The sequence below is a fragment of the Cupressus sempervirens genome, chromosome 3 (genome assembly GCF_028749045.1).
Source record: "Cupressus sempervirens isolate cs-2001-9-10 chromosome 3, ASM2874904v1, whole genome shotgun sequence".
Lineage (NCBI taxonomy): Eukaryota > Viridiplantae > Streptophyta > Pinopsida > Cupressales > Cupressaceae > Cupressus > Cupressus sempervirens.
Genome location: NC_143120.1, coordinates 512,127,585 through 512,154,977, shown reverse-complemented (window position 1 = coordinate 512,154,977; position 27,393 = coordinate 512,127,585).

The window sequence follows — 27,393 nt, the reverse complement described above, 5'->3', positions numbered from 1 at the left end:
GAATATGTAATAAAATTAACTAATGATGCAAATTATTATTAATTTTTTTATAATGAATTATGATACTAACCTAGACTAGTAGAAAATTAGAGTGTTGGAAGTTTTGGATAGATGTCAAAGGCGGGAGTGAGACCCAAGTAGAAAGGGTTAGCATACCGGCAATGCCAAGAAACAAAGAATCTACACACACACATAATTAATTAATCTCATAATGGATTGATTTTTTTGCATACTTTGATTGAATTTCTAGTCTTAATTATATGCTTTTATATTAAATGTATTTGAATGTGCTTGGTTAAAATACATAGGAAAAAATTGTTTGGTTTTGTAAGGTTGGAAAATGGAAGCAATCCACCTAATACATTAATGAAGGGAGAATACCAAGATCTACCCCTTTGATTAGATTTGATCGATACAAAAGGAAGTATGAATGTGCAACCCAATGTGAAAGGAGTGAATAACTCAAATTTATTTCTCTCTCGCATCCACCTTAAGAGGGATTAAGCAAGAAGATAGACAATATAATGCTGAAATATTAGATGATGAAATGTATTGAAATGAAAAAGGGACATATGATATACCTTGTGAAATATAAACCTAAAAACATGCTATCAAATTGACTCAAAAACTATAAAATCTCATGACCTAGGCAAAAAAATGGTGAGGCGAACAAATGTTGAGATATGATTGAAAAGATCATTGTTAAGAGAGATTATTGAAAGAAGGAGATTGTTAAAGAAGACTATGTGTTTCAGTCATTATTTTGTCACTAATGTCAAATATGTTATTTGTTGGTAAGACAACTGCTTATAAGATTCAAGTACTATCACTTAGTTGATTGATGAAGAGGATTTGATCAATAAGAGGTAATAATAGCACCTAGAGGAAAGGTTGAGTTATGATTATGTAATTAAATACAAGGATTAGTTAAGACAGTGATGACATGATGTATTGTTAATCTACTTAAGGTTACAAATGTTGGCTACACTAAGAAATTTTAGAAGAACAAGTTACACAAAGTTTGTCTGCCAAGCTTGACCGAGTGATAATAGGTGTCAAGCAAAGTCAGTGCAAGCCAAGTAGAAAGTCAGTTAGAGCTGAGTAAAAGAAAACTCTAGTGGATGCCGAGCAAGATAATTGATGTCGAGTAAAGTTTACTTGATGCCAAGCATCAGTAAATTTTAGTTGATGCCAAGTGATTTTTTAGTTGATGTCGAGCATAAAAAAGTTGATAATGTTAAGCTGCTACTTTATGTTAAAGATCAAAGATTCACTGAATCTAAGTTGACAAGTTTATTTTCTTGAAACTTGTGAACCAAGAGAAAGATAAGGTTGATGAGCTAGTAGCACAAAATTTGATGTAAACTATTTTTAGGAAAATTTAAATGGATTCTAGGAGAAGTTTTTAGAAAGACAAGATATGGGTAGATACATTGTATCCTACCTAATCCATCCAAACCTTAAATTGGACAATGGAAAATGAGCAGGAAAGTGTCCTAGTTTCCTATTTATAGGAATGTATAGTCATGAAGCAAAAGTTATCATGTGTGAGAACCTAAGGAGAAGGAATTAAAGGTTTTGCTTCATCAAGTGACCCAAGAAGAAAAGAGTTTTCAATGGCATGTTAAGCAAGAAGGCTTAAGGAGATGAATGCTTGAGGGGTGAAAAAGTTGTCAGAGCTGCAAAGTATGAAGGCCCAGGAGAATTGAGGACTGAATAAAGATCTAAAATATGCAAGAAAAGTTGTAAGTTGTATCAGATCAAAGCTCTACTCTTACTCTCTAACAATTATATCAATCTAGGGTAAATCCTTTTATATAAAGGTTGACCTAACAGTCATTTGTAAATCCCTTGACTGGGTGGCATTCCAAGTGAATGGCCTAAAGACCTCTAACAAGGCTCACTTCTAATAGGGTGATTGAAATCCCTTAACTGGGTCACATTTAATAGTGTGTATTGTAACCTTTAACAACATTGGCCTTTCATAGGACATCACTTAGAACAGTGAAAATGAGTAGCATGTTACAGGTGGTTTTTTCCAAATTGGGTTTTCACATAAATCATTGTGCCAAGTGTGCTAATGAATCTATTGTGTTTCATGCTTTACATTTCTACAAGTTGATTTGATAGTAACATACAAGTTTTAGTTATTACATAATGGATACATGCATGGGTATGAATTTTTTATGGGTTCACTAAGTTGTGAAAAGTTTTATTTATACATCTAGACCTTGGATAATTGATTCACCTCCCCCCCCCCCCTAGTTATTCTAAAGTATTCCAACAACAAAACCCAAAAATCATCTGGCAATCTGATAGGGCTGACTTTCATTGACTGGGTGACCTAGTGTAACCTTGAATTCAAGGGTGATCTCTTCAAACCTGCAAAACTATGTGCAATGTTGATTTTCATTTTTTAGTTTTAAGAAAGTTGAAAAGGGTATTTGATCCACAACCTGTTCACCAATCCAAGATTTGAAACCTGTAAAATAAGGGGTTTTATGGTTCGTTCTTTAGGGGGGTTTACCTTTGTCAAATCCCAATTTTGGAATTAACCTTAAATTTAAATAAAGATAGAATGCTAGCAAGTAGTAGTGATAGATCTAACATAAAGTAATTTAAATATATGAATATGCTCTTGAATTTTAAATGTAATCAAGTATGTAGATGTAATAGCTTAACTTCAAAAACCCTAGAAAGGAAATCAAAGTGAAACCAAAACCTTCATGAATAAGTGTGCTTGAAATATTCCTTATCAGATAATGTAGAATATGCCACAAAGGATCTTGAATGTTGAACAAAATATCTAGAATAAACACCTTCTATAGCTTGAATGTATGAACCCTTAATATTCAATGGAGAGATTGCTTGAACGCTTGAAGTGTGCTTCAACACATAAATTACTAAACACTTCATGATGATATATTGTGATGTTTAAAATGGAGTGAATGGATGGGCCTCTAAAGGGTTCAAAATTGACTAACTCTCATAGAATGACCCACCTAGAAGTGAACACCTTGGAACTACATAGACAAGAGATCTGAGAAAAGGACCCAAAATAGGGCCAAAATAGGGATGTACTACATCCCTAATTTTCCCATAAAGGGAACACTATTTCCTTTATTGGATAGGTGCACACTGCATCCCTATCAGCTTGGGTGAGAACTTGTATGATTCCCTCGAGGTCCTAAAACAAGTCTCAAATCCTAGAAATCAGGTACAAAACTTGAGATATAGTTTTTTTGGTGTGGATAAGAGATTCTATGTGATTTTATGAAGGAAGTACCTAGGTGGTTATATTCTACTTTAATCTTTACACCATGAAAATAGGACCTTTAAAGAGGTTCAATTAGGTCTTACCAAATTCCACCAAGGAGAAAGGAGAAGAAAAGGGAAGAAAGGAGGAGAGATAAAAATGAATGACAACCTCACATTAAATGGGAGCTGAATCATCATTAAATCAATGTTCTTCTAATTTAAGATGGTACATTTATCCCACACTTTAGAGAGTGTGGATCAACCTACACTTGTAGTAAAATAAAGAGAAGAAGGATGAATCTGGTGAATTGTAATGAGATAGAACATCACTTAGTAAAAGGGAATAAGCCTACAAGAATAAGATTCCTAACTCCACATTTGTACAAAAGGATGAAAAATAAAATAAAAAATAAAAAAAAAGTTAAAAAATACAAAGGCACAATAAGGGGTTAGTACTATTTAACAAACCAAATCAACTAGTGAAAGAAACCTTAGCTGAAAAAATTGTTTCATTTGCTAATATCATATTTGAAAAGTTATCACAAAAACATAAATGAGGATGTAATAAATGCAAGAGAAACATAATTAATAACATAACTTGAGGATCGATTTCTACTAGAATGAAAACAAAAGAGAGAGAAGGGAGAGAAAAGTGATTACCTCACCCAATAGAATGCCCACCCTACTGTGACTCACTAAAAGAGTTATTTGTAAAAGATGGCATTGAATAGTCTAAAAAGGTGGTAACCTTCTAGTAAACCTACCAAATTTCCATTCATTCATTATGGTCCTTTGTATTACCATGGAATGGTCCTGTAAAAATGCATTACCTTTGTATGGTACTTAGCATGTCATGCTTGAATGTGTTTTCTTATATATGAGATTTAGCGAGCTTGTATGTGTTACCCATATATAAGATTTATTATGTGTGTCTGGATGTATTACCCATGCATGAGACTTAGAAAGTTTATATTTTTTATCCACATACAAGATTTAGAATATATCTAGATGTGGTACCCTTAAATGAGATTTAGAAAGTTTATCTGCATTACCTATTATGGGATTCAACATATGTTCTTGTGTATACAAAAGAGAGATCAAGTAACAATGAATAGATTTGAAAATAACTTAGAAATCATACCAAACATTTAGGGCTAAATTACTATAATCCATGCTCAGAATCTATATTTTCTACCCCATGATTGAGAGAAAAAATTATGTACAAGGAGGTTGTACACATGCCCCCTCCTTGTCATGTCTATATACTAGATATGAGAAGGAAGAGGAAGAGAAGAGTGTACCTACTATGTGCAACAAGGATATATCCTTAAAGAGACAATGTGGACTTCATTCATATAAAAGAGCCTTACCTCTTTCAATCTAAGAACATAGACAATCATCAAAATGATATATCAATTATGGAAAGAGGATCCACAAAAAGGGAGAAATATTAATTAAAAGGCAACTACCTAAGAGGAGTTCTTGATTAAGATAACATCTCCTACAAAATAAAGAGGGGGAAAAGAACAATAATGCACCTATTCAACCCCCTATATAGGTGGAATAGGGATCCCTGGATGAAGGATAATAATCTATAAGAAAGGGAAAATGTATATAATGGACATGGCTTTACTTGATAAATAGGAGGTGATGACTTAGGACATGCACCTCTTGAAAAAGAGATAATCCATAGCCAAGAAACAATTCTTCATAAAGGAAAAAAATGTTACATAATAAACAAGCTCCACTTAATCTTAGGAATGTAGATCCTTAGAACAAGAGATAATGAATGTACAAAGTTATTGCCCCCCCAAAAAATGAGACAAGAAAAGTAGATCTATGGTGGATTATATAACAAAATCTTGATAAGATATAACGATGAGTCATAAGCAAATACCAATAGCCATGCACAAAACACAAACTCCTCATATGCAACAAGAAGAATATAATGATACACCATATAGAGGATAAAAGAAATAAACATCATAAGGTAATCAATTTTAAACAACATAATATGCTATAAAAAAAAAGTCACCAATGAAGTAAGCCATAGATTGTCATTAAATGAGAAGTATTAAGATCTAAGATATGAAAGACACTTTACTAGACAAAAACACAAGGTTATGCATGTAACAAAGAAAAACATACCTATAAATAATAAAGCTCTATAAAACAATACAAATCTATAGAGAAATTAAATAAAGAGATTAAAGAATGGCATTATAACATTCAAAGAATATCTTATAAGAAACATATTGAAAAAGAAATAAACACATGTGTAACACAAATAGATATATCGTATAGAGATAATGCATCCAAAAAAGAAGAAAAATATCATCATGAAATTAGGAAACACCAAATTGCAAAAAGACAAAATAAATATTCAAGACAAAAGTCCTAAGAGAGGAAATGTATTAAAAAAATATGTGATAAAAAACTCTTTCCACATAAAATTTCACAAAATTCCTACATATAGGAAGAAGAAAATATCCCTAAAAGGAAAGAGAAGAAAAGAATCCTTTGCCCCAAGTAAAAAGGAACAATGCAAAGAAACCTATTGGGAGATTCAAAATTCTCATTATAAAAGGTAATAGGGAATCTACGCCAATAGATGAGAAGAAAGACTGAGTGAAATTATGAATAAATTGTAACACAAGTATAAGGAATAATTCTTAAAGAAGCTTTTTCCCTAACAAAAAAATGAAAAATGATACAATCAAAAAGCATGTGAATTACATCATAGTGAAAAGGACATGAAAATTTTAAAAGAGTACCTTCAAGATGAATTCTATTTTTTTCGGTTGAGCAACAACTACTTGGATATACACTTTTAAAACCAAATATCAACGAGTATCTAGATAATCAGGATCAGGAGTAGGTAAGAGAAGATGAAGAGGAGGTTATGTAGGATAATCTTGTACTATTTCAAAGGGAGAATAACCAATACCATATTTATCTACCTTAGGAGATATTATTTTTTGATACCATGTTCATTACTACCAATTTCTAATTCATTTTAACCTTGTTTAGTAATCATGTAATATCCTTGAGTATCATTATTCATAAAATCTTCAACATGAGGAGATTTTTCACTAGAATCATGAGCAAAAGGTAGTGTAGGGTATAATGACAAGAGGAGAAATAAAATGAACTTTTTTTTTTGCCCTTAATATCATCATGAGAAGGAAGAGAAGGAGAAGGTTCATCAAGAAACATTGTAACATCCTCATCATGAACTAAGGTCTAGATTGAACATATGTTTGAGAAGTGATAGGAGATGAAGAAAGAGAAGTAGGATTAGGAGAGTTAGACAAAGGATTAGGAGGGTTAGGAAAATGATTATGAACATAATCAACTAAGGTTCTCACATAATCTAAAGAAGAAATAATCCAACCACATAAAGATATAACCATAAATTTAAAAGAAGGAAAATCTTATTTGCTGACCTAAAAATAACATAAAAAGAAGAGTATGAAGAGCTATAAACACTAGAAAATGCATGAAACTCTCATACTCATCATAAGTGCTATAAAGAGATGCAAGAAGGAGAAGATTGAAAAAGATATACATACACCAAAAGATCTCCATAATGAAAGATATAAGCTAACCAAGAGCACACAATATTCTAACTTCAATATCAAAAATGAAAAATGTAGAAAGTTGGGTTCACCAATTATAGAGAAAGGTGAACAAGAGATAATAAGAATCTAACTCCAAAATCAAAGAAGAGAGTGTGTTAGATTCATCAATTAATGTAAGGTTGGGAAATGGAAGCAACTCAACCAATACATTAATGAAGGGGAAGGCCAAGGTCCACCCCTTTGATTAGATTTTATCAATACAAAAGGAAGTATCGATGTGCAACCTAACGTGAAAGGAGTGAATAAATTGAAAATTTTCCCCTCTCACCTCCACCTTAAGAGGGTTTAGTCAAGAAGATAGACAATGTAATTTTTAAATATGAGATAATGTAAAGTATTAAAACAAAAAGGGGACATATGAGATACCTCGTGAAATAAAAAACTGAAAACATGATGTTAAATGAGCTAAAAAACTATTGAATCTTGCTAAATAGTAATTGAAAAAATGGTTTTCAATTGGATTATAGTTATTCAAAAAATGGTTTTTAGAGAGAAATTCATTCCCCCTCCATGGAAATTTTTGGAATTTTGACGTAGGAAAATTGGTAGTTCCAAAAGTTTTCATGGATTTAGACCTCCTCACTATTGTATCCCAAAATTATGATCCAATAGCTAGGATGGTGAGAGAGATAAATGGAGAATGTTTGGTGAAGATTATTATTGAAGAAATCTGAAAGTTTTTGGGATGGATCGTGTTTCAGAATATCATGAGGTCACCAATTTTCAAGGTTTGGAAAAGGAATATCTATCTTGTAAAGATCAGATCAAGCAAGGGCCATTGAGAGGACATTTAGCCACAATTAGAAATATAAAATTTATCACATCCTCAATCAAGGAACCTTTTAAGAATTATTTTTTCAATTCTAAAACTATAGACATATACATGACTTTGTGTAAGGTTTTTGGTGATGATGAGTGGGAGTTTATGCCCATAGTATTCATGTATACTATGGTACAGATCTTGTCTTATGGGGTTGATATTGGTTTTTAGTTTGCTTCATTAACAGCTAAAGAAATTCATATTGATCTTATAGGGATTGCAAAAGGGAAAATTGAGAAGACCTTTAGTTTTTACTCTTTGTTGATGCACATGTTTCTGTATAAGGGAGTTACATATTTTGAGAAAGAAATGGTGTTAAAAAGAGAGCATGATGAAGAGTCTCTTCTAGTCCAATTATGGAGTTTAAACACGACTTGGGATGCAGAGGAGGCTAGTTTTGTAAGATTTGATAGGTATTTCACATCTAGGTTGAGAAGCCTTTTATTGAGAGATAATCCTAGGATACCTAAAGCATTGTTAGATTTCATTAGGCCTATGGATAACCCTAGAAATATGAAGGTTTCCCATAATTGGGAAAATATTATACCATATCTAGACAATAGTTTTTAGGGTATATAGATTCCAAGGAACTCCACATGTCCTCCCCTACCAAGTACCTCCTAAGTTACGGCTAGTTGAGATCTTATGGTAGATAGGCGGCTTGGAGGAGACATAATTAACTGTTAGATCAAGGGGCTCCATTTTTCCATCCTGCATTGTGGCTCATCAATTTATTACAAAGGGTGGCTAGTTATTCCTATACAAAGTTTTAAGCCCATATAAAATGATAGTCTCCCATTCTAGATTTAATGACAATGAGGGATATTTTGAGATATTCAGACAAAGGACTAAGCTTATTTCTCACAAGCATCAATTCTATTTCCTTGAGGATGTAATAAGGAATGAATTTTCCCTCCAAGAATAAGAAATCAAGAAAGAAAAGTGGAGGGTCTATTCTATGGTTTTGGAATTCATTAATTATTTTGAGAAGGATTATAGTCCATTAAAAGATGCAAAGACATCAACAAATAGAGTGAATAAAATAATGATGACTTTCTCAGAGATCATGGATGTAATGAATGAAAAGAACGCTCGTCTTATCAATACTTATCTTGATAAAGAAAGGGAGGTAATGAAGAGGTTGTCTTTTTCTCCTGCAATAGGATTAGGACAATTGTTTATCCAAAAGAAGTCTAATTATAACATAACTAAGAATAGAGAACATGCAACTGATAAAGGAAAGTGGGTGGTTGGGCCAACCAATACTACTTTGCCAAGGGATTCCAATTGGAAGAAAAGCCTAAAGAGCCAAGGCCTAAGAGGCAAAAGATAGAAGAGAAGCAGGTGTCACAAGTAGAAGATTACATGGCTTCTCAATCTCCTCTGCATATAGAAGAAAATAGCTCACTAGAGAGAAAATTAAGCAAATTGAGTCTCAAGAGGGAGTATTCATTACTACTATCGAGTTGGAAGAAGGAAATCCCCAAGAGCCTCCTATGCTCGGCCTTGAATTGGCTATGGAAAATTTCAAAGGAAGAGAGTTAGATCTTGTAGTAGAACAAGCTAGCCGTGAATTTCTATCAAATGATAACTTTGTGAAATCAGGTGTTTTCTACCAATTTTCTTAAAGGACACATATGCAAGATTTTGAAAAAAGATGTAATAAACGAAAGGTTGAGCAACCAAAGAAGGAAGATCCAGTTATATAGGATGAAATAAAAGATGAAATGATGCAAGAATTCAAAAGCTTGAGTCCTGAAGAAGGAAGAAGAATGATCAAATCATCTAGAGTTCTACTTTTTCCAACTTGGATATTGAAGATTCAATGGTTTTTAACACTGTCACCAAGAAATTAAATGCTGAGGAGAAAATAGAAAAAGGATTTAGAGGTGCCAAGTTTTGTGAAGACTGTGCTACTCTAGCAAACTAGTCTCTAAAAAGAGGATATATGGCTAGCTTTTCACAATCTGATGATACTAAATTAAGGGGCAACTTGATTGTCGAAAGAGTAGAGACACTCCACATAATGAAGTAGTAGAGTTTAATCTTGAAACAACTACCCTTACTTTAGCCACTACCAAGAAGGAGAAAAGACATATGCTACAGTTGCAAGAGAAATATGAGTAGGTCCTAGAGGCCTATAATAAGGATGTCCAAAAGAGGATTGAACTTGAGAATAAAATGACAGGATATAGAGGATACACAAGTAAACCTAGAATCACTTATCCTCATCCCCCAATTGCACCTTTCAATACAACTCCCATTATAGAAAAACTAACTACCCCATAGGAACCCCAATTGTATACAGCTAAAGAGTTTAAGGAAGATAAGAACAAATTATGGGCCATGCATGAGGAATTGGATGTTCAATATAAAGATAAGATAAGAAATACAATTATATTTCTGGCTAATAGGATAGGTTGGCCTACATTTTATGAACAATTATCAAAATTAATGAATATGTGGAATGAGTTGAAAAGTAATGAATCCACTTTGAAGCCAATTGTGAAAAATGGAATAGTAGGGATAGTGATGTCACTATTTTATGTTGTTCAGTCATTGGTCTTTCTTGTGAACAAGTAGGAAAAACTTTTGACATGACTAATGGCCTCTCTAATTTTGATAATAAGAGAATTGTGCTACAAAGGAGAATTATAAATTATTTTCAAAGTATCTTGGTGAAAGTTTTGGGATTTTACCTCTTGCACTTAAGTCTGTGGATAAATTGAAAGATAAAGAAGAATGTGCTAAGGAATTGGATGATTTGAAATACATCAAATTAAATGAGGTTATAAATGAAAAAGATCACATATGGTTTGATAAGACAACTGAGGAAATTGTGAAGGTACAAATATTTTTTGTTTCTTTTAAAAAGGATTTTGTTCAAATTGAGAAGTTAGGAGAAGAAATCTTGAAGAAATAACAAGAAATTTTGAACTTTAATTGACCAAATGATTCACTTTTCAACAAGTGGATGATATATCTTGCTCAAGAAACTCAATTAATATCTAATGAAACTAATGAAGATGGTGCCGATGTTGAAGAATTATAGATAATTGATGCACGAGCTAAAACAAAAGAAAGGAAAGAAGAGCATCCAATTGCAATAACATATACGAAAGTTCAAATTGGTGACTTAACAAGAGAGCAACCATTTGTAACTATTGGTTTGGCAGTTCACTCTAATGATCTAGAGGGAGAACCACAAGTCACAATTAGTTTGTAGATATTAGAACTTGACTCACCAAATGTAAATCAAATGGTCCCACAACTAGAGGAACAACAATTGCATCTAGACCAATCATCAAATGAAGCACCTCAACAACAAGAAGTTGCAATAGAAATGACCCCAACACAAGAAGATTCATGATAAATACATTTTGTTACAAGAAAGCAAGGGAGCAAAAATTTTGTCTTATTATGACAGCAAACTTTTTGTTTGTAAAATCTTTTTATCTTAAGGATAGATATTTTTCTTCTCTAATCCTGAAGCTTGTTGCATCTCATGCTATATAAATGACATCCCAAGGCTAGAGAAAGGGTTAAGTCTTAGGATATTTTATAGTTGGTCTAGTAGTCTCTATGTAAATTTTTTGATGTATTCATCTTTGCATACCTTAGAATAATTAGAACATGGAAGGATTAGGTGTTTAATCTTGAGTTATTTTGAACTTGATGCCAGTAATGTATTATTTTCAAGGAAAATGAATGCAAAGGAAGGTTCTACAAACATTTGTGTCTCTAAATTTTATCTCCTATTTCATATGTCTGAAAACTTGAGAATAAATGGATAATATTATTTCATTTTAATGCAGCTTGGATGGGTTGTATGTATGTTCATTGATTGCTCTTAATTCAAGGAATTAGATAAATGCTTTCATTGAATTGATAGGTTTTCTAGGTGTATGGGAGGATGTTCATAATAGGAAAATTTAGAGTTACTATTGATAGTTTCAATTGTAAGGTAATTGAATAGATCAAGTTTATACTAGTGTGATTTACTTTGTACTAATGGATAAGGCACTGATCACCAATTAGGATGAGAACTATTGAGTTCATGGGGTGACATAGAGCACAAATATAAATCAAATAATTTTTTACTTTTTTGTATGAAGAGTTAAACAGTTGGTTAGCACTTATTTGCAATAATCCCTTATATGTCATTGTTAGTTGTTGTTGTCAAGGATTGTTTGTAAAGTATTGAAGAATTGTGTAGTTTTATACTATAAGGGATAGAAGTGAAATTTAAAGATGGTGTTAATAAAAATATGTTGAAGTCAAGAATCATAAACCAGTTATATGTCCATATGTCCCTTAGGTGCACCTGCCTTGATTTTGTAGAACCTAAAGAGTAGAGAATCTTTGTGATTATGTTGTAGCTAGATCTAGATCTGAAGTGTTCGTAGTTGAGTATAGGAGGTTGTGAACCCTTAGACCAAGTTCTATGTTTAGAACTCTACTATCAAGTATTTTGTTGCTTGGTAGTTTTGAAACACCAACACAATGGAGATCCTAATATCTCATATGCTCCATGCTTCGAGTCTCATAAAAGTGTGGCACATTGATTCATCACCATGGCAGACAATGAAAATTTGAATATCTTCATGCTTCATGCTTCAAGTCTTACCAATGGTGATGGTGTTGAACACCATAATACCACTTTCCATTTACTACTCATATTTAATACATCTTTTTTTTAAATAAATAAATAAGTAACAATTACCTATCGTTTATTCCACATGTCCAATGCACCTCTCAATACTTAGTATAATAAAATTTATCCACACCTCTATTCGAATATAATGTAATTTGAAAATGTTAACAAATTTAAAAGATCAAAATTATATTTGCACATAAATGCTACAATGAATAAAATAGTTAAAATATAAATAATATTATAAATTAAAATTCTAACATTTATATTTTAATACAATTCAATCTTAAAGGGCTACAATGGATAAATGAGAGGTGGGTCACACAAGATATATATATATATATATATATATATATATAATAATTTTTTTTTTTTAAAAAACATAAAATGTTATATTATAAATTTGTTGGTAAATAGATTTGTCACTATGAAGTTACTACTGAAACTGACCCTATTCGCCCTGTGAATAGTGACAACTATGCCAATAGTTGGAGAGATTGCAATCATGTCATGCCCTAATTTTATAAGGAAAAACACAACCACAAATTTTTTTTGAAAGGAAAACTAAAGATAATGTGTATAGCACTATACTTGTTATGAATGTTCTGTCAAACTGTGGAGTGTCTGGACAACAATTCATGTTTCCTTGAGGATGTTAGAAGATACTAATTCAATCATTGAGTTTGGAGATGATAAATTTAATTGGTAAAAAGGAAATTTGTTTTCATTTGATATTGTACACTTCAAGTTTCCATGGGGTGCCAATTTATTTCCTAACATTAATTGACCATAATTGCTAGGTGATGCTATCATATCGGATTCACATCCTATCCTCTAGGTGAGACATTACGTATGTAATTATAAAACACAATTTTTGCATCAATGTTGTTATAATGGTTCCATAGTTTCTTTGAGAAGTATGTTTATGATTGCCCTAGGTAAGTGAATATATCTCACTACATTTTATGTTCCATTTTGATCCTAAGTTATTATAGTAAGACTATTTCAATGAAAATCTTGCACTATATCCTTTCACAACTTTAGCCAGCTAGATGTTTTACAACTAGGTATTTTAAATCGTCTATCATTTATTCATTATCCAAATTCTATAATGTATTACTATCTACTAACCCCCTTTTCAATTAATATTTAGAAATTTTCTAACAATAAGGTTGCATGTTTCTAATAATTTGTCAGTTGCTGACTAGGAATTGCCACTAGCCTCTTTTGTAACATTCAACATATGAATCTCATTTTATTCAACCTCCTCCCTACTTGATTGAAGGATACTTTTACTAGTTAGGGGAATTACAATGACATGTTTTTTGTTTGTTTTTATAACTCTCTCTCTCTCTCTCTCTCTCTCTCTCTCTCTCTCTCTCTCTCTCTCTCTCTCTCTCTCTCTCTCTCTCTCTCTCTCTCTCTCTCTCTCTCTCTCTCTTCTCTCTCTCTCTCTCTCTCTCTCTCTCTCTCTCTCTCTCTCTCTCTCTCATATATATATATATATATAGAAATTCACATCATAATAACTTAATATTTTTGCATGTCCTAAACTATCATATTTTTTTCTCAATGTTATGATTTTCTTTCACAAATAGATCATAGGTATACATTTCTTATCCTATGCTGCATTTTGTAGTTTGTGGAAACGATTAAGTGTAATGCATTGTTTAATATGTAGATATGTAAAAAGATTCGTGTTTGCCTCTAAAATTTAGCACCTTATTTATTACAAAAAACAATAAAAAAATAATTATAAAATAGGGATAATGTGCAACACATTTCCTAACCCAAAATTGAATCATATTCCTACTAATAATGTTTCCATGATCTCATTATTAATTCAAAACCTAATATGTTTTCAAAATTAATCTATCTAAAGCAACATGCTTACTTATAACCATCCATTATTTTAATCCTTTCTTTATTTAAATACATGTCTCCTAACTACTGACTAATACTACCTTTTATACCATACTCCAAAACATAATTAAATAATCCATTTAGCAACTAACATTCCCTATTAACACATGACTATATTTACATTAATCTAACCCAAAATAATCCCAACTATCTTCTAAACTAACCTACCACTAACACCTGACTCATATAATAATCTAACTCTAACAATATCACATTAAACATGACCTAGGATATATTTCCTACTATCCTAATCACATGACTTAAGCAAAAACTCAACTCTAAGTATTACCACATAAAAATGACACCCCCCTACCATAAAATATGCATCCAACTTCCCATTGATAGGTCACCTTACCTCCATCAATCCCCTAGCACCTACCTCTAGGGGACACCATCATGACATGCACTAGGACCAATGTTGGGTGCCTTTTCCCTTTATCCAAGGTTGGGAACGACTTAGGAATGGATTCTAACCAATGTCAGTGTATGCACCATGTTTCATACATTTTGAAAAAGGTCTTCAAGGTTTTAACTTTTGGTTCCTAGGGTGGGACCATTTCAATAGTTTGAAAACATACTTTTTCTTACCATAACATGAAATGATGCATCTAGGGAAGAGGTGAAGGGTTTTCTGACTTATGTCAGACCAAGCCAATATTGTAGCATTAGATAAAGTGACCATAAAGGCATGAAATTCCTAGGGAGGGTAGGCCTAAGTTTAAAGAACATTGACTTTAAAAATTAAAAAAAATAGAAACTAGGTACTAGGTTTAAATCCTTAAGTCTCTTTCCTAGGTTATATTTTATTTCACTTTATTTTTGTTTAGTGATGGGTAAGGTAGTCAACTAGGTGGAGATCCCATGGATATTTTTATTTATTTATTTATTTTTATTTTTTTAGTGTTTCAATAATATAAAAAGTCCTAATTTAATTTTCTTGGTATTGTGACGCAAGGGTCACATGACTCTAATGAGTCTTCTCTCACAATTTTTTTTAATGAACTAGATGATTATTACATGAGTCTCATCCCTTAGTATAAATATTATTTTATTAGTATTCTATGTACAAGATTCTAAGTATATTCTCCTTGATTATAATATTAGACTGTAATGAAAAGTGGATTTTTTTCACCATTCCATATACAATTTCCAGAGCCATAATATACACCTACAAGATTTTTTCCTTATGAATTTGAACTATGTATTCTTTTCAAGCCAATTTTCTTTTAATCCTACCATAGAATTTTAGTGAATATGTTTGATGATGTGATGGTGTTATCTAACCTAGGAATTTATTTGAACTTGGAATCCAAATGAACTAGTGTTCATGCATATACATTGAGCTATCAATACACACTAACTTTCTTCCATTATATTGAATGCATAACATATAAACTTACAATGCAATCATCTATGCTTTGAATTGAACCACCTATATCAAAAGAATATAACAACTATGAATTTTTTCCACCAATTGATTTATAAGAAGAAGTTTCTCATTTACATGATTCTCCATACTACATCAAATCACATAATGTAAGAACTCATAATGAATATGATGTGAAAACTTACAATGAATATTTTCTTACAATTAAACTATATACAAATTCTCAATCTTTCCTTACACAATTTCATCAACATACAACCATAAGAATATCACTCTTTACATCACAATGGAATAACCATGGGGACTTAACATCCCAACACATTTATGATGACATGGAAGATTTGTATCTCCACACACTTGGTTTCCAACATTTCCAAGAATTAAACCCTAATATCTTCAAGGAATCCATCTTCACAACACCTGCAAACACACACAAACTAGGAACCATGGAGGATCACCTCTCATCCTAGGTTTCTATGAAGCCACCCACCATGCAGGGGAAACAAGTCCAAATGGGATACACACACACATCACTTGTCAATGCATGCAACACATCACATAACACAAAATAATCCCTCTCATGGCTTGCACATTGATTCACCATTGGAACCTTGAATATAAGGTGAAGGTGTGCATTCAAAAAGAAGACTTGCCATCTCATACCATATCTGAAATAAACAATTTTTTTCATGCCTTTTCAGGGTTTTTCACAAATCAACAAAATTCCATGCCCTTTTAAGGCTTCCACAAACATCCTCCAAATATAGTACCAACAACTATAGCTTCCTTGAAACCCATACTCCATTAACTTCCTTTCTACACCATTTTTCCTTATCACCATCAATGCAAAATATGAATGAATATGGCATACAATAGAGCCCATACTCCAAAGTTCTCAACTATATTTCAAACCCAACTAAGCCCTTCACCCTAGACTTCTCTTCCCTTCCCAAAGGCTGAGTGAAGCCCTCACACTCATAACAACACTTGACATTCAAATCAAGACAAGGAGATTCAAGAAAGAAATCAAGAAATTTCATGAAACACAATGCACAATCATACCAACACAAAACCATACCAAGATTCACAATAACAATACAAGATCCCATACAACACTCCATACTTACAGTTCATTATGCAATGCTAAAGGAAAAATTATCATGGTTTGAGCACCAACCTTGGTCCAAGCTAAAGGCAATGATAGTTGTTGTAGAGCTCCCTTAATCTCCTTCCAAACCCTAACTGTCTCTAAACTTAGAGAGTGGGTGAACACCCTACTAATTTGTCCAAGACTTTCTAATAAAGCCTTCCCAATAACTATTTTAGCAAAGACACCAAGCCACTTCCTCTTACAAACTTGTCTCCCCCTAAATTTTTTATATTTGACTTAGTAGGAAAATGGGAGAAAACACATGTGATGACTCCTATTTCGAATTGATTGAAGAATACATGGGTAAAGGGGCCCCCTAGGTTGTCTAGTCACTATCATGGTCAAAATTAAGTCCCTAACATGTTATAATATCACATGGGCAGCTCATTTTCACATAAAAGACACTTTGGGACCACCTAATGACCCCTCAAAACCCTAGTAAAGTCTAAATTCAAACTTCCTTTAATTGTGACCCATCTTACCCCTTGTCAAGTGGGTTTACTTACTCATTAACAAGGTAATTGATTTTAGGGTAAAATTGCACCACGACCAAAACCCTAAATGACATGTCATTACACACAAAATCCACAAGTGTCAAGTGACACATAAAAGCACATTTCACGTCACCATGACATGTTCCTAATGCATCTTTATGATTAAAAAATTTCCACATACAAGAAAATTTACATTTACAAAATAAAATACACCACAACAAGGCTTTCGAATCTTTCAAAGATTTGCCTTGGTTAAATTGTATTCACATAGGTTTGGATCTTGTTTCCCTCAAAATTTCCATGGTTCCACTTCCTCCACATTAAACTCGAGCATCAGTAGTCCAAGGAGGTCACATAAATATATATCATAAATGGATATAATTTCAAATGTTATGTAATCTTATTAATATAATATAATTAAATTTCCTTTCCTAATCATTTCAAATTAATCATTCAAAATGTTAAAACATCAAGATCTGCATACCATAAACCATCATAATCAAATCAACATTTATCTACATACCACATTAAATCATAAATCATCATTATCAAATTAACATTTATCTACATATCACATTAAATCATAAGCCATCATAATCAAATTAACATTTATCTACATATCACATTAAATCATAAATCATCATAATTGTCATATCATAATCTAATTCTATCACATCATAAAGTTGCATACATATGTGTTCGATCATTCCATTCACAATATCAGGTTCATAGTACATATTTTAGATGTATAACACTACTATAAATTGTTAGGAATAAACCATGGACAGAAATAAAAATTACATGCAAATATAACCAATATCAAAAAATAATAGATCATACAAAAAAGACCACAAGACACCAAGAATTAACGTGGTTCATCCAATCCCTGGGCTACATCCACCAAACAAAAAGTTTGATATTATTACAATCCAATGATAACAACCTAAATTACAATTTGTAATCCATTATAGCTCAATACCACTGCAAGAAGCAATTTTGCATCATAACTATGAAACAATCCCTAACCCTAAGCACTTTTATACAAGTATTTTTACCACTTTAGGGTTATAATTAATAATTACATGTCAGCCCAAAATCCCAAAAAAATAGGGCCCAAAAAAAAAATTTAGGGTGATGCCTGGAGCCCCAAAGAATTTATGAAGTATGTGTAGTACTTTCTTGATTAGTCACTGCAATCTAACAATATCCCACTTGCAGACTGATCCTATAGCTATGTCGCTACTCCATGAGACTCTCACTAGATCAAATCACCCTAGAGTCTACTATTTTTTTATTCATGTTCAGTCTAAAAGACCAACCAAAGTTGAAGAGGAGTTCAACTTCTCCCTTGTTACTACCTTTGTAAACATATATGCCAGATTATCATCTGTATGTATCTTGTTCAAAGAATTTATGAAGTATGTATAGTACTTTCCTGATCAGTCACCACAATCTAACATAAATGTCAAAATAAATAGATAAAATAAGCCATTATCCTACTAAGTTTTGAATAATATCAAAATATCCAAATCTTGAATATCAGAAAACATTACATTACAAGCATTTCTACAATTCAGCTTCTATCAAAGCAATTGAAAAAGGTTAATACATGAACAAAATCATTAATTACATCATTTAAGTCTTTTTGTGTAGGCATAAGTGTGGATCATCAAAATGAAGATATTAAAATAACATAACCCTATAGTCTCAAAAGTATATCAAAACATCAAATTAGAAGTATCATAATGTAAATATGTCATCTATACTATGATGGATCGAGTGAGGCCTCACAAACCAATCAATACCATATTACAACCTTCCTCTACATTTGGGAGGGGCAGCTCCCTCGTATGATGGGAGTACAATTTTTCAACATAAATGAATTAAAACTTAAAAGATAGAGAAAAAGCTATTGACGATGAATGCACCACATGACTTCACAGCTTTCTTGGACTAACTTAAATTGCTAATAACAACAATCAAGATATATGCTTGAGAATTACCATTAGCACAATGTTGATCCAAAGATTCATAAACATCTGCATAATACCATGAAAATGCTTACTACAAAGAGAATCAACATTTTTAACAATTTAGATTTTGAAAGAAGAGAACTCAAATTGCACATTCCTTTATTTTCTTGCACCAAGAACCTAAGAGGAATTTTTTATTACAAAGACAAAATTTGTACACACTTTCCAAATATTATCTTTATCATCAAAATTATAACATAAGTATTCTCATATTTTAAAGTCCAAAAAAGTCCTTTTACAAAGCCAAAATAGTTCCTTATATAGACATTGAGTTAAGAACTACTCTTTCATGGTTAATAACTACCTCACAATTATGTGATTTTGGAGAGGTTAATTAAACTTACAAAAATTAATCCTAAATGACTAAAATCACTAATTGAAATGTATGGCTTAGAAAATGCCTTTAGAGTGTTGAATCATTGACTTGTTGAGTTATTTGATGGAGACTCTTCTCACGATCTTCACCCTAGTTTAACATATTGAGTATTGACATAGAAACAATCATTCACAACATCAATTGGTCATGCACTGACTCTAGTCTAAAAAATAATACTACAATCTTGGCTTCCCATTAATATTAGATTATAGAATTTTCAATCCTTTTGAGACTAATTTTGATGAGCCGTTGGTATATCCACCTATTGATGCTCCATTGACTTTGAACCATTGACTTGATATTTGTGAACCATGGTATTGTTGAACTTGACCGTAATAATGGGGCCAATGTATCCAAGAAGGTCAAATATAGTAGACCAAATCCCTTTTCCTAATATTGGTGCAGGGTGGTGTGGCCTTTGAAAGCCATGTGTTGACCATGTTTATTCCATCATCTTTCATGTCATATCATTGTATCGATCTCAGAGTCCCTTCTCATTGAGATTTTTTGACAAATAGTTCATGTGTAGTCAATACAAAGAGATGTCGAATAATCGGCTACAAATAAAAGCTCATCCTCCTTTCTCATGGTGTCATAGTTAAGAGTGTGAAATATTTCTCATCTTCTCAAGAATTTGGAGTTTGTGTGTAATCCACACTTGGGATATATGTATTAACTACTTAATGCTTGAGATGGCTCATTTCTTAATATAGTTCTTGTGTCCTCTGAAGGAATCCTATCAAACAGTTCATGTGCTTGGCCATGGCCAAGTTGAGGATGAAAAAAATAGATCAAACAACTCCTATGCCCTTTCTATTATTGTGAATCCATACAACTAGACTATGATAATCTTTATGTGCATGACTTGCCTTGCATGTCAAATAGATCATGAGCTTCATACTTTGGCTAGTGGTTTCCCTAGATCAGCATATTGCTTCACCAAGTTTTTCACATGTTCATATTTGCAAGTTGAAAAAAACCATAGCCATCACTCATATAGTGATTCTTAGCCTTAGAGGATTTAACGAATGTAGAAAATTATCACACATCCTTGAAAATTGTTTGTAGATGCCACTCATCGATGCTAATGCTTGGGAGTTGATTAAAACTAGAAAGATGTATAACTTTCCTTGATGTGGGTGGACCTTAATACTCATGTAGTGTTTGATGAGGGACCAAGGACTTTGGAATTTTAAACTTTAACTATTTTCTCAAATATGTCTGGCCTTTAGTGCACATTTTTGGATGAGAGGTTGAGGTTAATGGTTCTAAATACGTGTTTTGGAAATTTATCTTAACCCTTTTTTATGGAGAGGTTAAGATTTTAAGATGAAACACGTATTTTAGAGCCTGAACCTTAACCTTTTTAGATGAGGTTAATGGTTAATGATTTATTTGAAAACACATATTTTGGAAACTTATCTTAACATTTTTGATGAAGAGGTTAAGATTTTAAGATGAAACGCATGTTTTGGGATGCTTCATTAACCTTTGATAACTTAAGACTCGGGAACCAAATTTCAAAAATTTGAAGTGTTGGACAAAGCTAGAGAAAAAATAGATGTATTAAGATGAGAAAGTCATTAAAAATACAATCGATAAATGGCCCTTTCAAAGCTTGAAGTTTGATACATTCAAACTAGTTTTGACTCAAATTAGAGATGATTATTTTGGAAATTTGGTGAGTAGAAGAACCATGGCAACAAAATCATATATATAATATATAAAGTATTTATACTATTTTTCAAATTAAATAGTATTGTTTAGATATATTATAAAAAAGTGGAACTAAGTTTCTATATATAAAGTCTCAAATTATAGTCACCCTGTAACATAGAGCTTAAAAGTTTTTATTTCTATCATATCATTAAATATGTAAGTTTAATACATATATTATGCAAATAATAAAAGATTATTTTGAATTTTTTATTATTTGTATTCAACTTTAGTTTCTTTTATTTTTTAAATCAACACAAAATTAGTTATTATAAATTTTAGATTTGACATGTTTGTGTTTGAAATATAAGAGGAGTAACTGTGATGCAGGAGCATCTAGTGGTGTAAGGGCAATCCTATATCACCAAAAAATATGCTTGGTGTTAGTTTCTATTTAAAGTGTTTTCATTTCTAGATACCCATTTGGGTCACATAAATATTCCAACTCTCATAGTTCCACTATTGGTTTTCTGGGTTAGAGTTTTTTAGCACGTTGGGGTACATGCCAATGTAGAAAATGGGTTATTTTATAATTGAGCCATTATTATGATGAGTTAGAGGGTGTAAGTTGGAGGGTTGATTATATTTGTAATTTAAAACACTCTAGAAAAAGAATTAGGTCAAAAGGCTTTACAGTTTGAAAGTTATTGGAGTTTTAAGTTGCTTGGAGACCTCCTAAGAGTACTTTTGAGTCAAATTTGAGGCACTAAACAACCTCGTACAGGCCTAAAAAATGGGGGAAAAGCAAAGCTAGTACATAGGGCTATAGAGTGCTTTAAGAGCTTTTTGAAAATGTAAATAGTTTGTCAATCAAAGTCTCGAATCAAAAGTTATGCTTCCTAGAAGTTGGACTACCATTTCTAGACTCTTCTAATTTTACACCAGCTTCTAACGTGATTTCTAGAACCTTTTGTTTTGGCAGTGGATGTCAAATGGAATATTCTAAAATTTATTCATAGTCCTAAACCTAATTGGGGTTTATTTAAGAATATTTCTAGCAATGTAAAGGTAGTTCTTGGTGGAGTTTGAGAGAAGGTACTCTAAGGAGGACTTTTCTCCCGGATCTGAATATTGTAAGCCCATAGGGCATGTCTTTGAGTTTGTTTACATGTGCTAGATGTAGTAGTAGATTTTAATAATAATAATATTCCCTCTTTTCCTTGTTCCATTCATTTTGGTTGTGGCTTGTGCCTTCATCAAGTGGTATCAGTGTAGGTTTTCCTGAGTGTGTAGACAAAGCATAGACTGTGTGGTTGTCGGTTTGAGACAAGAAGATGCCTCCATGAAGGGAGAATGATGGCAAGGTTGGAGTTATTACTCTTGAGGTTAGAGCCCTCCAAAGACAAGTCCAATCATTGCAGGAGGAGATCTGTAGAGGGATGAATGTTGTCATAGGCAATGAAAGTGAGGAAGAAAATGAAGAAGGAAATATTGGGCCAGAAGGGGAAGTAGATGGAGAAGTCCTAAACCATGTAGAGGATAGGCTTTTTAGGTCCATTCCTAAGCTTTGAAAAAGACCTAAAATTGTTGTGGGTATGTTATCGGGAAGTCTAAACCTAGATGAGTTGATCAATTGGATCAATGAACTAAAGGAATGTTTTGAGTATGAGGATATTAGAGACCCAAATAGGGTTAAGTATGCGAAGGAAAAAATTAAAGGCCATGCAAAAATCTAGTGGCAAGAGATTCAAATGGAAAGAAATAGAAGAGGAAAGGAGAAAATCACAAGATGAGATCACATGGTGGACAAACTAAAGAAGCAGTTCATTCCTGTTGATTACGAGCTTGATTTGTTCAAGAAAATGTAAGGATTAAAGCAAGTAGGAAAATTTGTCCATGAATATATAGAGGAATTTTACTGAGTTCTTATCATGGTAGGACATGCAGAAGCAAACAAAGAGAAGGTTTCCCATTACCTTAGTGGGTCATGACCTAGCATTCAAGAGGATTTAAGTTTAGTTAGAATGACTAGCATTGAAGAGGCATACCAGTTTTCCCTGCGAGTTGAGGAGAAGCTAAAAAAAAGGTTTGATGGAAGGTAGAGAGGATTTGGTCAAGGAGTAAGGGTAGTGATAGGTCATTTAGAGGCCAAAATGAGAACCAAAGGAAAAATGAAGATGTGGGTACTAGCCAAACCAGAGGAACAAAGGTTTCAACTGCTCCCATGATCAAAACTTTGGAGATCAAAGAGGAAGAGTTAGAGGATGTGGATAAGGTTCAAGAAGAGGAGGTTTCTATGGTACCTATTTTCATTGCAATGAAGAAGGCCATCGTGCCTTTGAATGCCCTCAATGCCTAGGAAGGACAGATAGGAGAGTTGATGGTCAAGCAAGGGTTGCTCATGTAAATGAGGATGCATAGTCATCACATTTAGAGGATGCAAAAAGAGGAGAGGTTCTAGTAATTGAAAGGGTCTTACTAAGTTGTGAGATTGAACCTGGACAAAGGAGGAGTTTGTTTCATACCAAGTGCAAGTGTGAGGGTAAATGTTCTGATGTGATTATTGATGGTGGAAGCACTGACAACTTGGTATCAGAAGAGATGGTCTCAAAGCTAAAGCTCAAGAGGGAGAAACACCCCCAACCCTATCAAATTTCTTGGGTGAAGGATGATCATAAAGTCCTGGTTAGTGAACAATTTCTGGTGACGTTCAAGATTGGGAGTTACCATGATGAGGTTATCTATGACATCATTCCAATGGATGACTACCATTTATTCTTCGGAAGGTCATGGTAGTTTGATAGGCATGTTGGACATGATGGTCATTCAAATACATACTCTCTAACAAAGGATGGAGCTCACCACAAACTAAAGCCCTTGATAAAGGAAGATGAAAAGGTATGCAATAGTGCTAGGGTATTTCTTGTTGATGGAAGAAATTTTTTGGATGGCATGAAACATCAATGTATGTGTTATGCTTTGATTCCTAGAAAAGATAAGGAAGGTAGTAGTGAAATTCAACTTGAATTTTCAAGCCTATTAAGTAAGTATGGAGATTCCATCTTTGATAATGTTCTAGAAGGGTTGCCACTAGTAAGGCAAAACAATCATCAAATAGATTTAATCCCTAGAGCTAGTTTGCCTAACAAGGTTTCTCATAGGATGACTCCTACTAAAACTAAGGAGCTAAATAGACAAGTTCAAGAGCTATTGAGGAAAGGTTTGATTTGAGAGAGCCTGAGTCCATGTGTAGTACTTGTAGTGCTGGCACCAAAGAAGGATGGAGAGTGGAGAATGTGTACAAACTCTTGAGCTATAAATAGAATAACCATCAAGTATTGGTTCCCTTTGCCAAGAATGGATGATCTTATGGACTATTTGAGTGGAGCTCAATACATCACAAAGATAGATCTCAACAGTGGCTATCACCAAATATGAATACAAGAGGGAGATGAGTGGAAGACTACATTCAAGACCAAGGATGGTCTATACGAGTGATTAGTCATGCCCTTTGGACTAACCAATGTGCCAAGTGCCTTCATGTGGCTTATGAATGAGGTACTAAATAAATTCTTGGGAAAATTTTTTATTGTCTATCTGGATGATATTTTAATTTTTAGAAAGTCTTGGGATGAACATTTATTGCACATTTGTAGTGCCTTGGAAAGGTTGAGGGAAGAGAAATTGTTGATTAATTTGAAGAAGTGTAGCTTCATCAAAAAGGAGGTGGTCTATTTGGTGTTTGTTGTATCAACTGAGGGTCTCAAAATGGATCTAGAGAAGGTAAAGGCCATCCTAGAATGGCCTACTCCAAGGTCTGCTATTGAGGTGAGGTCATTCCATGGTCTGACTAGTTTTTATAGGAGGTTCATTAGAAATTTAAGTAGCATATGTGCACCCCTAATTTAAACAATGAGGGGGGATAGAAAAGAGTTCAAGTGGACTACAGGAGTTGCAAGGAGTTTTGAATTGTTGAAGAAGAAGGTGATAGAGAAACCTGTGTTGGCACTTCTTGATTTTAATAAAGTGTTCTAGGTGGATTGCGATGCTAGTGGTAGTGCTATTGAGGCTGTATTGAGCCAAGAAGGTAAGCCTATTGCCTACTTTAGTGAAAAAGTGGATGATGCAATGAAGAAGTGTTATGTATATGATCAGGAGTTCTATGCAATAGTTCAAGGCTTAAAGAAATGGAGGCATTATTTATTGCCAAAATAATTTGTCTTATATATTTATCACCAGGCATTACAGTACCTAAATAGCCAAGGTAAATTGAATTAGAGACATTTGAAATGGGTAGAGTTCATGTGAAGCTATACATTTGTGTTGAAACATAGAAGTGGAAGGTCTAATAGGGTAGCAAATGCATTGAGTAGGAGATAGTTGTTGCTAACAGTAATGTAGGTTGAAGTGGTTGGGTTTGATAAACTCAAGAATCTGTACCCCAAGGATCCTAATTTTTCTAAAGCATGGAAGGCTTGTAAAGAACCTGTTACTCTAGACAGGATCAAGTGGCTAGATTATTTGATTCAGGATGGTATGTTGTTCAATGACAATCAATTATGTATTCCAAGGAGTTCTATGAGGGAGAACTTGATCAAGAAGAAACATAGTGGAGGAATGGCAGGACACTTTGGTCAGGATAAGACTATTGCCATTATTAGAGAACATTATTTTTGGCCTCAAATGTCACAGGATTTGAAGAAGTTTGTGCAGAGTTGTCAAGTATGTCAAGCAACCAAAGGATTTAGTCACAATACTGGACTCTATCAACCATTGCCTGTTCCATCAAAGCCTTGGGAGGACATAAGTATGGATTTTTCTCTTAGATTGCCGAGGACACAAAGGGGTAATGACTCAGTCTTTGTGGTGGTTGACAGGTTCTTGAAGATGGGGCATTTCATTCCATGCCACAAGACTCATGGTGCAGTACATATTTTAGATTTGTTTTTTAAAGAAGTGGTGAGACCACATGGTCTCCCAAAGAGTATTTTTTCTGATAGAGATACTAGCTTTGTGGGGTATTTTTGGAGGACTTTTTGGAAGAAGTTGAGGATGGAATTGAAATTCAATTCTACACATCATCCATAGACTGACGAACAAACAGAAGTGGTAAATAGAAGTCTAGGCAATTTGTTGAGGTGTTTAGTGGGAGATAAACCCAAGGGATGCGATTTGATTCTACCACAAGCAGAATTTTCTTCTAATAATTCTATAAATAGGAGTACTAGTAGATCACTATTCCAAATTGTGTATGGGAATAGTCCAAGGACTACACCAGAGTTGAAAAAGATGGAGCAAGGCGAGATGACAAGTGCTGAGGTAGAAGAATTTGTTGAACATGTCAAGAATCTACATAAGGAAGTACATGCACATATTACCAAGATGAACCAACAATATAAGGGTCGGGCAGATCAAAAGAGGAGACATAAGGAGTTCTGAGTAGGGGATCTAGTTATGGTATACTTGAGGAAGGAATGATTTCTAGTGGGTACCTACAACAAGCTGAAGATGATGAAATTTGGTCCCTACAAAATTTTGAAGAAATATGACTCAAGAAATGCATATGAGGCAGAGTTACCAGATGGGATTCAAATTTCTCCTATCTTCAATATTGCAGACTTAACTGAATATCATGATGATGGTGTAGATGAGGGGTTGATGCTAGAGCCATGTCTAATTCCTACTTTGGTGAAGGAAGAGATTGAAGACATTCTAGATAGTCGTGTGGGACGAAGTACCATATACAGGAAATATGAATAATACCTAGTGAAGTGGAAAGGATGACCAATATAAGACTCAACTTGGATATCCACAATAGAGGTTTCCCATTTGGGTTTCCCTCTACCAACTATAAGGTGACAGGGTCAGTTTTTAATCTAACTTGGGTGTCTGATGTAGGAGCATCTAGTGGTGTAAGGGCAATCTAGTATCACCAAAAAATATTCTTGGTGTCAGTTTCTATTTAAAGTTTTTTTATTTCTAGTTACCCATTTGAGTTAGA